Source organism: Vipera berus, assembly GCF_964194415.1.
Source record: "Vipera berus genome assembly, chromosome: 7".
In the NCBI taxonomy this organism is placed as follows: domain Eukaryota; kingdom Metazoa; phylum Chordata; class Lepidosauria; order Squamata; family Viperidae; genus Vipera; species Vipera berus.
Window position 1 is genome coordinate 7,936,836 of NC_138209.1, and position 15,862 is coordinate 7,952,697.

At 47.3% G+C, this 15,862-nt stretch overlaps 1 protein-coding gene across 3 annotated transcripts in view; it reads left to right on the forward strand.

The window, feature by feature from the left end:
- SHROOM3 (shroom family member 3) overlaps nt 1-15,862 on the forward strand; it is a 163,953-nt gene that overhangs the window by 65,368 nt on the left and 82,723 nt on the right. Inside the window, exon 1 of one of the 3 annotated variants that reach the window (XM_081332568.1) lies at nt 13,776-13,848. The exons of the other annotated variants lie outside the window; for them this stretch is intronic. The gene's annotated coding sequence lies outside the window, so the exon portion shown is untranslated. Of the gene's footprint in view, nt 1-13,775; nt 13,849-15,862 lie in introns of those variants that run through there. 3 annotated transcript variants of the gene reach the window in all.

A 15,862-nucleotide genomic window follows, 5' to 3' on the forward strand; every position in this document is an offset into this window, starting at 1 on the left:
GCCAAGCTTCACAGCTGAAATTCTGCAAATCCACAAAAGCCTGCTTGCAAAATATGGAATTCGAATTACAGGTAGTCCTTGACTTATGACCACAATCGCGCCCAAAATTTATGTTGCTAAATGAGACCCTTGTAAAGTGAGTTTTGCCCCATCTTATGACCTTTCTTGCCAGGGTGGTTAAGTGAATCACTGCAGTTGTGAAGTTAGTAAAAAAAGGTTGTACAATGAACCTGGCTTTCCCATTGACTTTGCTTGTCAGAAGGTCACAGAAGGTGATCATGTGACCACAGGACACTGAAAACGTCATAAACATGAGTCAGTTGCCAAGTGTCTGAATTTTGATCACTTGACCATGGGGATGCTGCAACTGTTGTTAAGTGTGAAAAATGATCGACGGTCAGTTTTTGCGCTGCCACCGTAACTCTGAACAATCACTAAATGAACTGTTGTACGTCGAGAACTACCTTTACTTAAGCGCCAAAGATGTGATAAGAGCCATTTCCCTTTGGGACCTCATCACAATTTATCCAAATGCCCTCCAAACAAATCCAAACTTTCCTACAATATTTGTAGAATGTTCTACATTCTATGTTCCAATAGTTGAGGGGCTGCCACAGAGAGGAGGGGGTCAAGCTATTCTCCAAAGCACCTGATGGCCAGACATGGAACAACGGATGGAAACTGATCAAGGAGAGATTCAACCTAGAAATGAGGAGAAATTTCCTGACAGTGAGAACAATCAACCAATGGAACAGATTGCCTTCAGAGGTTGTGGGAGCTTCATCACTGGAAGCTTTCAAGAAGAGACTGGACTGCCATCTGCTTGGGCAGGGGGTTGGACTAGATGACCTACAAGGTCTCTTCCAACTCTGTTTTTCTATTCTATTCTATTCTATTCTATTCTATTCTATTCTATTCTATTCTATTCTATTCTATTCTATTCTATTCTATTATTCTATTCTATTCTATTCTATTCTATTCTATTCTATTCTATTCTATTCTATTCTATTCTATTCTATTCTATTCTATTCTTATTCTAATCTATTCCATTCCACTCCACTCCATTCCATTCCTAATAATTCTTATTCTATTCTGTTCTGTTCTGTTCTATTCTATTCTATTCTATTCTATTCTATTCTATTCTATTCTATTCTATTCTATTCTATTCTATTCTATTCTATTCTATTCTATTCCACTCCACTCCACTCCACTCCACTCCATTCCTAATAATTCTTATTCTATTATTCTATTCTATTCTATTCTATTCTATTCTATTCTATTCTATTCTATTCTATTCTATTCTATTCTATTCTATTCTATTCTTATTCTATTCTATTCTATTCTATTCTATTCTATTCTATTCTATTCTATTCTATTCTATTCTATTCTATTCTATTCTATTCTATTCTATTCTATTCCATTCCACTCCACTCCACTCCATTCCTAATAATTCTTATTCTATTCTATTCTATTCTATTCTATTCTATTCTATTCTATTCTATTCTATTCTATTCTATTCTATTCCATTCCACTCCACTCCACTCCATTCCTAATAATTCTTATTCTATTCTATTCTATTCTATTCTATTCTATTCTATTCTATTCTATTCTATTCTATTCTATTCTATTCTATTCTATTCTATTCTATTCTATTCTATTCCATACTATTCTATTCTATTCTATTCTATTCTATTCTATTCTATTCTATTCTATTCTATTCTATTCTATTCTATTCTATTCTATTCTATTCTATTCTATTCTATTCTATTCTATTCTATTCTATTCTATTCTATTCTATTCCATTCCATTCCATTCCATTCCATTCCATTCCATTCCATTCAACAGTGGCCAAGGAGAGTTAGAAAACCTTGAAAGCAGGTCTCTTGCTTTGGCTCACTGTTGAGGCTTATTATTTCAGAGCTGGAAGAGACAGATTTCTGAGGCCTGCCAGGAAAGGCAATCAGCCAATTTCACAGTGCCACTACTAGTAATCCACTGTGTAACCTACTTGGCTCAGCTGGGCAGCTCCTTTTAAAGTGCCCGTGTGCCCTTTCCTCGTGACTCAGCGACATTCGCTCAGGTTCCAGGTAGGTTCACATCCGAGGCTGAAAACCACTTTGGGTGCTGGAAATGGGGAACACAACAGCTCTACGCACCCCACTTGGAATATTGCATCTAATTTTGTTCATGGCAATACAGGTAGTCCTCGACTTACAACAGTTCATTTAGTGACCATCCAAAGCTACAGCGGCACTGGAAAAAAGTGACTTATGACCGTTTTTCACACTTATGTCCATTGCCCATGGTCACGTGATCAAAACTCAAGACGCTTGGCAACTGCCTCATATTTATGACGGTTGCAGTGTCCTGGGTTCGTGTGATCCCCTTTTGCGACCTTCTGACAGGCAAAGTCAACGAGGAAAGCCAGCTTCACTTAACAACCAGGCTACTAACTTAAGAACTGCAGTGATTCACTTAACAACTGTGGCAAGAAAAATTGTAAAATGGGGCAAAGCTCATTTGACAAGTGTCTCCCTTAGCTACATACGTTTTGGGCTCAATTGTGATCGTAGGTCAAGGACTATCTGTACAAAAGACTAGAAAGAGCCCCACGTCCTAAGAAAGCTGTGGTGGTACTTCTCTGTCACTATTGGGAAATTAATCTGAGAATTAAATCTGGGTCTCCAGGGCCCGAGATCAGCTCGCATCTTTCTTCAACTGCCAGGCTTCTGAGATTTTCTCCCTCACTTTCTCAACACCCTGCAGGGCTCAAGGCCAAAAATTTCCAAAATGTTGTATTCCTGGACAAACTGCATGTTCTGCTTGCAAAAATCCCCACAGCCATTTCTGTTGCTATACCTTTTCCAACCGGATTAGGTAGGATGTCAACTCGCAACGTAGAATTTTTGGAATTGTTTCAGGCCCACATCTCTGGAGGGTGCCCCATAGAGAAGTTATTTGGAACAGTGTTTGAATTAAAAATGAGCTAGAAACACTTGTATACTTTTTCGGATAAGATATTCTACTCAAGATGTGGAATGAATCTCAGTTACAGGTAGTCAACAATTTGTCTAGTGACCGTTCAAAGTTACAACGGCACTGAAAAAAGTGACTTATGACCGGGGTTTTTTTTCTTCACCCTTATGACCATGGCAGCATCCCCATGGTCACGTGATCAAATTCATTTGGTTCATATTTATGATGGATGTAGTGTCCCTGGGTCATGTGATCACCTTTTGCAACCTTCTGACAAGCAGAGTCAATGGGGAAGTTGGATTCATTTAACAACCATTAATCGTGAACCGTTAACAACTGCAGTATTTACTTAACCATTGTGGCAAAAAACGATGTAAATGGGGCAAGATTGGCTTAACAACTGTCTCACTTAGCAACAGAAATTTTAGGGTCAATTTTGGTCGTAAGTTGAGGACTACCTGCATTACTATGATCTATTGCTAGCCCGCTTTATGGCTCCAAGGCGGTGTGTCAGGCCCAGCTTTTTAATGTTTATGGGTGGGTGAGGACTGCATAATGCTAAAGTTTAGAAAGTGACATGCATGCTAAACCGAGGCCTGCAAATGCGTTCTGCTTGTAAGCCTCTTCTTTGTTTGCAGTTAAATTGCAAAACTATATATAAATCAAATCCTGCCTTGTAGCCTGATCCCAAGCCAAGAGACGAGAGCTGCGCGTTCTAATTCTCCTGATTAAAGGGGCAATTTTATTCACCAGCTCTCCTCTTATTTATAAAAGAAAAACTAAACACCTCAGGATCTTGAATTATAAGGAATGATTTCTGTGCACCTCTGCTTTCTGTTAGGAGGCTTTTCTTTCCAGAAAGATCTCTAGAGGAAGGAGAACTAAGATACTAGTCCTGTGTTTGGTACTTTGGGAGCCAGACTCTGGCAGGGAAATTAGATAATTAAAGCCAATCAATAGAGGAAAATAATATCAGCCGTTTGCCACTGCTATAAATTAAACCCTGTCACCGGCAAATGGAAACAACCTGACAAGAATTAAAAATGGAGGATAAACTTTGTGACCTCAGGGAGCTGTTTTAGCTTTGTGCTTGATCAAGAAAGACCTCATGATTAAACGCCAAGGACAGTGCCTGAAATTTACTTGTACACCTCCCCCCCCCACACACACACACTAGTCAACACAAAAGAAAACCCATAAATGTATGGGTTTACTCATGTCCTTGGCATCTGGCTTGGCCCATTTGAATACACATCTCAGCTGTGTTCTCCATGCAAAATTTAGCCATTTGCCTAGGCCTGCTCTGAGACCTGGGCACTTCCCTTTTCTGCATTGTTCCAAACAGCTGCTTTTAACGGAATAACAGAGTTGGGAGGGGCCTTAGAGGACTTCTAGTCCAACCCCTGCTCAAAGAGGAAACCCTATATCAGTGATGGCGAACTTTTTAGAGACCGAGTGCCCAAACTGCAACCCAAAACCCACTTATGTATTGTCGGGTGCCAGGGGGGCGTGGCCCATTGGGTGGGTGTGGCCAATTGGGTAGGCATAGTCCATTGGGTGGGCGTGGCTGTGGTGGTAACGGCAGAGTGGGTGGGACTAAAAAGTTCAATCAATCAATCCCAACTTTGCGAGATCTTTCCCCCCCCCCGAGAAGTTGAAATTGATTGATTGAAACTGGGTTTTTTTGCACACGGTGGCAGAGGCCTAAAGCGAAAAGGTTTTATAAAACCCAGCTGAAAGCCTACGACTGGGGCAACACGTGCCCACAGAGAGGGCTCTGCGTGCCAGCTGTGGCACACGTGCCATAGGTTTGCCACCACGGCCCTATATCATTTCAGACAAATGGTTGTCCAATCTCTTCTTAAAAATTTCCAGTGTTGGAGCATTCACCACTTCTGGAGGCAGGTTGTTCCACTGATTAATTGTTCTAATGATCAGGAAGTTTCTCCTTAGTTCTAGGTTGCTTCTCTCCTTGGTTAGTTTCCATCCGTTGCTTCTTGTCCTGCCTTTAGGCCCTTTGGAGAATAAGTTGACCGCCTCTTCTTTGTGGCAGCCTCTCAAATACTGGAACACTGCTATCATGTCCTCCCTAGTCCTTCTTTTTCTTAAACCAGACATACCCAATTCCCACGACCGTTCTTCATACGTTTTAGCTTCTCAAGATTCCTCTTCTGAAACCATATCCAGATATGTCTCCATTCAATAAAGGTCTTTCGCTGGGCATCCAGACCTAACAAAGATGGAGAAGACCAAAGAGCAGGATGGAAATAAAATTTTGTAATTGGAAGGAACCACAAAGATCAGCTACTCCAACTTTCTTCAATCCGTAGGGCAACCAATAAAATCATCCTTGAGAGGCTAAACAGCACCAGAGATGAAGACCCACCTCTCTAGATAGACAGTTCCATTCTTGTAGAGATTTCACCAACATGTTTTTCTTACATTTAAACAAAATCTAGAGAGATTAAACTCTGGGTTTGGTTCCTATAGACCTGGGAAAGAATTCGTTTTTTTGTGTAGCTCCTTTTATGTACCTGGACACGACTGTCATGTCTCCCCTCAGCCTTCTCTCCATAGGGAACCTCTCAAATCCTTTCCATCTGTGCTCACAGGAGGTGTTCTGAAGTCCCTATGGCAGGGGTCTTCAAACTTGGCCCTTTTATGACTTGTGGACTTCAACTCCCAGAATTCCTCAGCCAGCATGCCTGGCTGAGGAATTCTGGCAGTTGAAGTCCACAAGTTTGAAGACCCCCCCTGCCCTATGGCATCCTTGTTCCTCTCCGAGTTATCACTAGCCTTCTGGAAATGTAGAACCCACAACAAAGACGGAGGCTTCTTGTCCACGTTCTGTGTGGACACATCTCAAAGGAGTTTACATGTAAAAAAGTAAAAAGGGCTTACAAGGAGTATCCATACAAACCAACCCACAGAATTGTAGAATTGTTAGATCCGTGAGAGCTAAGCCTACTAAGACATTTTTCTCCGGAATATCTTTTGAATTGTTTTCGTTTGTATCCCACAATTATTATTTTTTTACCAATAACTCAAAGGCCTCAAACATATCCTACACATCTTTCTCTGCTTATTTTTCCCACAGCAACAACAACAACCCTGTTATGTGGGTTGGGCTGAGGGAAAAGGACTGGCCCAAAGTCACCTACCTGATTTCCGTGGCTAAGGTGGGACTAGAATTCGCAGCCCCCTGCTTTCAAGCACGGCGCCTTAACCACTAGACAAAACTGACTCTCTTGCTTAATAGGCAGGGGTTACACAGGGAGTCTTCAACTTACAAACATCCCTTTAGTGACTGTTCAAAGTTACCACAGCACTGTAAAAAGCGATTTATGACCATTTCTCACCCGTGCGCAGCATCCCCCTGGTCATGTGACCAAAATTCAGACGCTTGGCAACTGGCATGTGTTTATGATGGTTCCGGTGTCACGTGATCCCCTTTTGTGAACTTCTGACAAGCAAAGCCAGTGGGGAAGCTAGATTTCCCTCACAACCATGTTATTAACTTAATTGCAGTGATTCACTTAACAACTGTGGCAAGAAAGGTTGTAAAATGGGGCACAACTGACTTAACTACTGCCTGGCTTAACAAGGGACATTTTGGGCTTTAATAATAATAATAACAAGAACAACAACTATAATAAAGTTGGAAGGGACCTTGGAGGTCATCTACTCCAACCCGCTGCTCAGGCAGGAAACCCTATACCAGGGGTGTCAAACTCAATTTCATTGAGGGCCGCATCAGCATTGTGGTTGCCCTCAGGGGGCCGGGTGGGTATGGCCAGGGTGGGCACGGCCTACAGGGTGGGCATGGCTAGAGTGCGTATGGCCTACTGGGTGGGCATGGCCAGCTCTACAGTTTCTTCCCTGAGGTTCCGGGAGCGAGGATGCACAGCCTCCTGAGCTCCGGCTGGTGTATCTGAATGCCAGGTCCGTGATTAATAAGGCTCCCCTTGTGCGGGATTTGGTTGAGGGTGAGCATGCGGACCTGGCTTGTATCACCGAGACCTGGTTGGGTCCAGAGGGTGGGGTCCCTTTGGTTGATCTTTGCCCACCAGGTTTCCGAGTGCTACACCGGCCTCGGGCTCAAGGTAGGGGCGGGGGAGTGGCGGTAGCTATTAGGGAGACCTTATGTCCGCGGGAGACCACCGTTCCTCAGATAGTCGGGTGTGAGTCTCTCTTTTTGAGGTTTGGTCTGGGGGCGCAGTTGGGCTTGCTGCTGGTGTACGTTTCGCCTAGTCGCACAGCGGCAGCCCTGCCTGAGCTACTCGATGTCCTCTCTGGGTTGGTGATTGAGTTCCCCAAACTCATAGTCTTGGGTGACTTCAATCTACCATCCCTGGGAGGGTCATCTGAGTTAGCTTGGGAGTTCATGGCTTCCATGACGGCCATGGACCTGACGCAGGTAATTTCTGAACCAACTCATAAGGGAGGCCACACCCTTGACCTGGTTTTTTTATCTGGACGGTGGTTTGATGATCTTGGTGGGGGCTCTCCATTTATTATGCCCCTGTCATGGACCGATCATTACCTCCTGCGGCTGGTCTTCCATCTTGCCACCCCCCGCCGTGGGGATGCGGAACCAACTAGATGGTACCGCCCCAGGTGCTTAATGGACCCTGATGGGTTCCAGGCGGCGCTGGGATCCCCACCTGCTTCTGTTGCTCACAACTCGGCGGATGCCTTAGTGGAAGCCTGGGAAAGGGCAGCCACTGAGGCACTTGACCGAGTTGTACCCTTGCGGCCCCTGACCCGGTGCAGATCCCAACGAGCTCCATGGTTCTCCGCGGAGCTCCGGGAGATGAAGCGTCGGAAACGGGGCCTAGAGAGCTGCTGGAGGTCCAGCCGATCTGAATCCGACCGGTTGCGACTAAGAACCTATATTAGGTCTTATCTCGCAGCGATGAGGGCGGCGAGGTGTAATTACTTCTCTGCTCTCATCGCGTCCGCAGATAATCGCCCGGCCGCCCTGTTTAGGGTGACTCGCTCCCTCCTTAATCAGGAGGTGAGGGAGGATCCCTTGCAGGGTCGTGCCGAGGAGTTTGGTCAACATCTGTCGGATAAAATCGCTCGGATTCGGACCGGTTTGGACTCCAGCTGGGCAGAGTCCGACGATCAGGACACGGGCGGTCCTGTCAATGTTATCTGGGAGGAGTTTGATTCTGTGACCCCTGAGGAAGTGGACAGGATTATGGGGAGGTTGAGCTCCACCACATGTTTATTGGACCCGTGCCCTTCTTGGCTGGTTTATGCAGCTAAGGAGAGGACACGAGGCTGGTTCCAGGCAGTTATATCTGCTTCTTTGAGTGAGGGTAATTTCCCCACCGTCTTGAAGGAGGCGGTGGTGAGACCTCTCCTCAAGAAGCCTGCCTTGGACCCAGCTGTGTTAAACAACTTCCGTCCAGTCTCCAACCTTCGCTTTCTTGCGAAGGTTGTTGAGTGTGGTGGCGCATCAGCTCCCTCTGGTCCTGGATGAAGCGGATTATCTAGACCCGTACCAATCGGGTTTCAGGCCCGGGTACAGCACGGAGACGGCATTGGTTGCTCTGGTGAATGATCTCTGGAGGGCCTGGGACAGGGGATATTCCTCTGTCCTAGTCCTATTAGACCTCTCGGCGGCTTTCGATACCATCGACCATGGTATCCTGCTGCGGCGTCTCAGGGGACTGGGAGGGGGAGGCACAGTTCTTCGGTGGTTCTCCTCCTATCTCCTGGGACGCTCGCAGTCGGTGTTGGCAGGGGGGCAGAGGTCAACCCCTAGGTCTCTCGTTTGTGGAGTTCCTCAGGGGTCGGTCCTCTCGCCTCTCCTGTTCAACATCTACATGAAACCGCTGGGTGAGATCATTCGTGGTTTTGGAGTTGGGTATCATCAATATGCTGATGATACCCAACTTTTCATTTCGACCCCAAACCACCCCAGTGATGCCCTCTCTGTGATGTCCCGTTGCCTGGAGGCGGTTCGGGTCTGGATGGGGAGCAACAGACTTCAGCTCAACCCTGACAAGACTGAGTGGCTGTACATTCCGTCATCCCGGGACATTCAAAATGTTCCATCTCTTTCTATGGGGGGTGAGTTTTTACCACCCGTGGATAGGGCTCGCAACTTGGGAGTCCTCCTAGATTCACGGCTTACTCTAGAAGATCATATAGTAGCCGTGACTAGGGGGGCTTTCGCTCAGGTTCGCCTGGTGCATCAGTTACGGCCCTATCTGGACCGGGATGCCCTGTGTACGGTCACTCATGCGCTCGTGACCTCTCGTCTGGACTACTGCAATGCTCTTTACATGGGGCTTCCCTTGAAGACCACTTGGAGGCTCCAACTGGTACAGAATGCGGCCGCGAGAGTTGTCTTGGGAGTTTCCCGGTACTCCCATGTTACACCTTTGCTCCGCGAGCTACATTGGTTACCAGTTGTCTTCCGGGTGAGATTCAAGGTTTTGGTTATGATCTTCAAGTCCTTACATGGCATGGGTCCGGGGTAACTCGAGGACCACCTGCTGCCGGCGTCGACTCCCCTCCGCCCTGTGCGTTCCCACAGAGAGGGCCTCCTCAGGGTGCCCCCGGTCAGAGAATGCCGGCTGGTGGCCCCCAGGGGGAGGGCCTTCTCTGTGGGCGCCCCGGCTTTATGGAACCAACTGCCGGTCGAGCTCCGGATGGCACCGGATCTTCGCTCCTTCCGGCGCGGGTTAAAGACCCATCTATTCGAACAAGCTGGCCTGGCCTGATGGGGGAATTTTAGGGTTTTTTAATGTTTTTTATACCTTGATTGTTTTAATTCGGGCAATAATTTAATCCTTTTTTAACCTTTGTATTTTCTATTTATATGCCCTGTTCACCGCCCTGAGTCCTTCGGGAGAAGGGCGGTATAAAAATTTAATAAACTTAAACTTAAACTTACATCGTTTACATCAAGGGTGCCTATGGAGGCCTGGGCAGGAGTGGGACAGATCTGAGGGTCTCTGGCAGAAGGAGGGTCTCTGGGCCAGGGCCAAGGCAGTGGGGGCCGTTCCCTCACTGTTTCCAGGATGGCTTCGCGGGCCACATGAAACCACTTCGCGGGCCGGATCCGGCCCCCGGGCCTTGTGTTTGACATGTCTGCCCTATACCATTTCAGACAAATGGCTGTCCAGTCTCTTCTTAAAAACTTCCAGTGTTGGAATTGCGGTCATAGGTCAAGGACGACCTGTAATGTTTAATGGATCTAACTGGTGAGGGTTTAATATTCTGATGAGTTATCCAGGAGCCTAAGCACGACCCCTTTCTCCTACTTTTCTTTCATACTTTGAGAAAAAGCTATCCCACTCGCCTGCTTGTTACCATAAGAAAAATGATTTGAGGGTACAAAGATCTAGTTTTGTAATTCTCTTGCTCTATTAAAGGAATTGAGGAGCGTAACAAACTGGAAAGAGAGTCGTTTTCCTTTTAGTGCAACATAACCTTTTATGAGCAATGCTAGCTTTTTATTTCCAATCATCAATGTTGTATTTGACCTGCTGTGTTTCATATGGCGGTGCCTGGAATAAAAAAAAAGGGGAGAATAAAGATTTCCATTCTCAACCCGGATGGAAAGTAAATTCATTTGTTTCCAACGTTACATTTCACATATCATAAAATAAATCGAGACAAGATTCTCCTGGCTCAGAAAGAACAGGCGGATTTTCCTCTTGCAAACTTGGACCACCTTGGTCTATAAGGAGATCATTTACAAGGAAGTGGAATAATCCAAGACATGATAAATATTCTTTATTTTTACAGAGTTAAGTTTGTTACGGCAGTTGTACTGTTGTAGTAAGCTCTGTGGATACCGCACAGATATTTTGGTGATATTTGGGGGAGGGGGTATGTGTCTTACCACTGTATTTTGGGGGAATTCAGTGGTTAAAAGATGCAGTAGTAAATAATTCAGTGGCTGAAAGTAGCAGGAGTAATACGTAGCTCAGTGTATTAGCCACTTCCAATACATCTTGAGTTCATTACCCAGACAAACCTAATACAGGTAATCCTCGACTTACAACAGTGTGTTTAGGGACTGTTCGAAATTACAAAGGCACCAAAAAAAAGTGATTTATGACCATTTTCAACACGTATGACCATTGCAGCATCCTCATGATCAGGTGATCAAACTTTAGATGTTTGGTAACTGACTCATCATATTTATGACGGTTGCAATGTCCCGAGGTCATGCGATCCCCTTTTGTGACCTTCTGACAAGCAAAGTTAATGGGGAAGCCGGATTCACTTAATAACCGTTTTACTAACTAAACAACTGCAGTGATTCACTTCACAAATGTGGCCAGAAAGTTGGTAAAATGAGGCAAAACTCCCTTAACAAATGTTAGGCTCAATTATGGTCTTAAGTTGAGGACTATCTGTACTACAGAGATTTCAGTGGAATGATTATGCGCACACTTAACATGCAGATTAAAATACCAATCCAGCTTCAGTATTTCCTCTCATTAGGGAACTTTCCAATGATATCCATGGGATGGTCAAAATTGGCAAATGGTGGGAGTGGTGTTGGCAAGTGGGCAGGGCTTGCAATCTCAAAGCCACACCCTCTATCTTGCCAATTTTGACGTCACCCATAGCTGCCCTTGGAATATCCATAGGCAAATATTTTCTCTTTGTGGTGTCTCCAGCCTAAATCCTTCATTCTTTACTCATCTTTAAAAGTGTATGCCCAACTATGTGTGCTTGTGGGTGCATTTGTGAAGGTGTCTGTGTTTCTTTACAGGCATGTTAAAGTGTGTGGATAGATAGATAGATTAGACAGGTACTTAGGTAGATTATTATTATTATTAGGTAGATAGGCAGGTAAAGAGAGAGAGAGAGAAGGAGAGAGAGAGAGAGAAGAGATAGATCTATATAGATGATAGATATATAGCTAGATGATAGATGATAGACAGGCAGGCAGACAGGGAGATAAGATAAATAGACAGATATATAGATGATAGATGATAGATCTATATAGATGATAGATAGACAGATGATTGATGATTGATAGACAGATAGATAAGAAATAGATCTATATAGATGATAGATATATAGCTAGACAGATGATAATGATTGATTGATTGATAGATAGATAGATAGATAGATAGATAGATAGATAGATAGATATAGATGATAGAGAGATAAGAGATAGATCTATATAGATGATATATAGCTAGGCAGCTAGATGATAGATGATTGATAGACAGACAGGCAGACAGACGGACAGACAGATAGATAGACAGGCAGGCAGGGAGTGTGTCAGGATCAGTGTCCCAGGATCCCCTTTTGTGACCTTCTGGTAAGCAGTCAATGGGGAAGCCAGATTCACTTAACCCTTAACGGTTAACCGTTAAGTGAATAACTTCAAGCAAGAGAGTTGTTTAGTCAGTTTTGCTCCATTCTATGACCCTTCTTGTCATAATTGTTAAGTGAATCACTGCAGTTGTTAAGTTAGTAACACGGTTCTAAGAGTTACTTATAAAGAAATTGCACATAATACTTCCAACGGTCAGCTCCCACCATGTGCCTCACATTCTGATTCAGTTCCAAGTTGGGGGGGGTCCCACTCTTTTGCTAAATGAATCTGCCCTTCCTGGGTTGTAGTGCACAGGAGGTGGGTCCCTTTAAGCCTCCAAGGGATCCACAGACCAGAGGTGAGCTGTGTGAATCAGCTCTGGAGGTGGAACTCAAGTGTTCCTCCCCCCCCAAATCAGGCAGTCAAGGTTAGCCTGTGTTGCGTAGGCTTGTGTAAAAGGACAACCACCCAAAAGCCTCTCGTGCCAGGGATGCCCACAACTATCCAGAAACTGTGCAAGAGATGCCTACAATCATGCAGAAACCATTTGTGCAAGGGATGTCTGCGACCACCCAGAAAGCGCTTGTGCCAAGGATGCACATAACCACCTTCAGATGCTTGTGCCAGGGGTGCCCACGGCCACCCAGAAAGCACTTGTGCCGGGGATGCACATAACCACCTTCAAATGCTTGCGCCAGGGGTGCCCACGGCCACCCAGAAAGCGCTTGTGCCGGGGATGCACATAACCACCTTCAAATGCTTGTGCCAGGGGTGCCCACGGCCACCCAGAAAGCGCTTGTGCCAGGGATGCACATAACCACCTTCAGATGCTTGTGCCAGGGGTGCCCACGGCCACCCAGAATAGCGCTTGTGCCAGGGATGTACGCAACTGCTTACGGGTCCCGGCAGGCACACCACACGGGCTAGCGCAGCATGCGTCTTTTCTCCAGGAGTTCCCAACGGTTCAGGATGCATTGCCCACCCACCCCCCCAAACACACACACACACACACACACACACACACACAGAGAGAGAGAGAGAGAGAGAGAGAGAGAGAGTCAGCAGTTGTGCGCTACAACCTCCCCCCCTCCATTCCTCCTACCCACCCCCTCCGGCGACTTCCACAAGCCTGCGCAACCACAACCCAACGCGGAAGGCGCGCCTCCTCCTCCTCCTCCTCCTCCTCCTCCCGCTGCCCGGCGCTGCAAACTTGGCTGGCGCGCTGGCCATTGAGATGCAAATCCCGCCTGCTGGAGCCAATCCGCCGTCCGGCCGCCCGAGGCGGGATTACCTGGACGGAGGGAGGCCCGCCCGCTTCCCCGGCGCCGCCGCCGCCGCCGCCGTCCCGCTCGGCTCCCCGCGGCCGAGCCCGCGCCCCCCCTCTTCCTCCTGCCGGCTCCCGCCCGGCCGCGCCGTCTCCCCGCGGCGGCTGCGAAGTGGGGCGAGGCGGCCTCCCCCGGAGCCGGCGGAGCATCGTGGGCGCAGCCGAGCCGCTGCCGCCGCCGCCGGCCTGGCGCCTCTCGGGATGCGGGGAAAGTGTTGAACTTGGGCTGCTGCGGAGAGAGGGACGGGTGAGTGGCGTCGGCCCGGTTGCCCCGGCTCTCTTCCTTCCCGGGGACGGAGCGGAGGACGGGGAAGCAGCGCGCCCGGCTTGGCTTTCTTCCTCCTCTGCGGTGCACTCCCTGCTTCAACTTTGCGGCCTCTTTTTCTTCTCCTTTCCTCCCTCCCTCCCTCCCTCCGATCCACGCATCTTCCTTCCTTCCTTCCTTCTTTTCTTCTTCCCTCCCTCTCATCCACATCTTCCTTCCTTCCCTCTCTCCCTCCCTCCCTCCTTTCTTCTTCTCTCCCCCCATCCACGTTTCTTCTCCTCCCTCCATCCACATATCTTCCTTCCTTCCTCTCTCCCCTCCCTCCTCTCCCTTCTTCTTCTCTCCCTCCCATCCACTTCTCTCCCTCCTTCCTCCTTTTCCCTTCCTTCCTTCTTTTCCTTCTTCCCTCCCTCTCTATCCACAGATCTTCCTTCCTTCTCTCCCTCCCTCCCTCCCCACCTTTCTTCTTCTCTCCCTCCCATCCACACATCTTCCTTCCTTCTTTCCTTCTTTCCTTCCTTCCTTCCTTCCTTCCTTCCTTTCCTCCCTCCCTCCCTCCTTTCTTCTTCTCTCCCTCCCATCCACACATCTTCCTTCCTTCCTTCCTTCCTTCCTTCCTTCCTTCCTTCTTCCCATCCACGCATCTTCCTTCCTTTCCTTCCTTCCTTCCTTCCTTTCCTCCCTCCCTCCCTCCTTTCTTCTTCTCTCCTTCCCATCCACGCATCTTCCTTCCTTCCTTCCTTCTTCCCTCCCATCCACGCATCTTCCTTCCTTCTTTCCTTCCTTCCTTCCTTTCCTCCCTCCCTCCTTCCTTTCTTCTTCTCTCCCTCCCATCCACGCATCTTCCTTCCTTCCTTCCTTCTTCCCTCCCATCCACGCATCTTCCTTCCTTCCTTCCTTCCTTCCTTCCTTCCTTCCTTCCTTTCCTCCCTCCTTCCTTTCTTCTTCTCTTCCTCCCATCCACGCATCTTCCTTCATTCCTTCATTCCTTCTTCCCTCCCATCCACATATCTTCTTTCCTTCCTTCCTTCTTTTCTTCTTTCCTTCCTCCCATCCACGCATCTTCCTTCCTTCCTTCCTTCCTTCCTTCCTTCCTTCCTTCCTTCCTTCCTTCCTTTCCTCCCTCCCTCCTTACTTTCTTCTTCTCTCCCTCCCATCCACGCATCTTCCTTCCTTCCTTCCTTCTTCCCTCCCATCCACATATCTTCCTTCCTTCCTTCCCTCCTTCCTTTCTTCTCTCCCTCCCATCCACGCATCTTCCTTCCTTCCTTCCTTCCTTCCTTCCTTCCTTCCTTCCTTCCTTCCTTCCTTCCTTCCTTCCTTCCTTCCTTCTTTTCTTCTTCCCTCCCTCCCATCCACGCATCTTCCTTCCTTCCTTCCTTCCTTCCCCCTCTACTCAGCCCGACCTTGTCCAGTCCTCCAACCCGGAGCACACACCCCCCCACGGCAGCGGGTGCAGAAAAGAAGTCGGACGGGCTTTTCCGCGGGACTCTTTCGCCGCCTCTCTCTTATACAGTATATATCTGCTCCCTCGCTCTAAAGGCTGCCTTTTCAGCCCTGGGTCTGGGGTCTCTGCGGCGGTGACCCCCCCCCCCCCGCCCCCCAGTCGTTGGCTTGGTTTCCTACTGACTTGGAGTAGGAAAAAGATCAGAAGGCTGCTAATAGTTTTTGCCCTAATAGATCTTATTAAAAAACATTTTCGTTAGTCGGAAAAGGTGCTGTAAGACCCCTTCTGATATTTTGAGGGGTGGGTCTCTCTCTCTCTCTCTCTCTCTCTCTCTCTCTCTCTCTCTCTCTCTCTCTCTCTCTCTCTCTCTCTCTCTCTCTGTGGAATTACTTCGAGTACAAAAAAAATCCTATCAATCTTTTCGTCCAATAGCACATTTTTTTCTGTTTCAAATCCTGCCATTAAAAAGGACCTCGTAAAAGTCGGGAAGCGAAGCCTTTTGATTTCTGTGCAAGGTTTATTTCTTGGTGCCATCAGGGATCTTTGTTA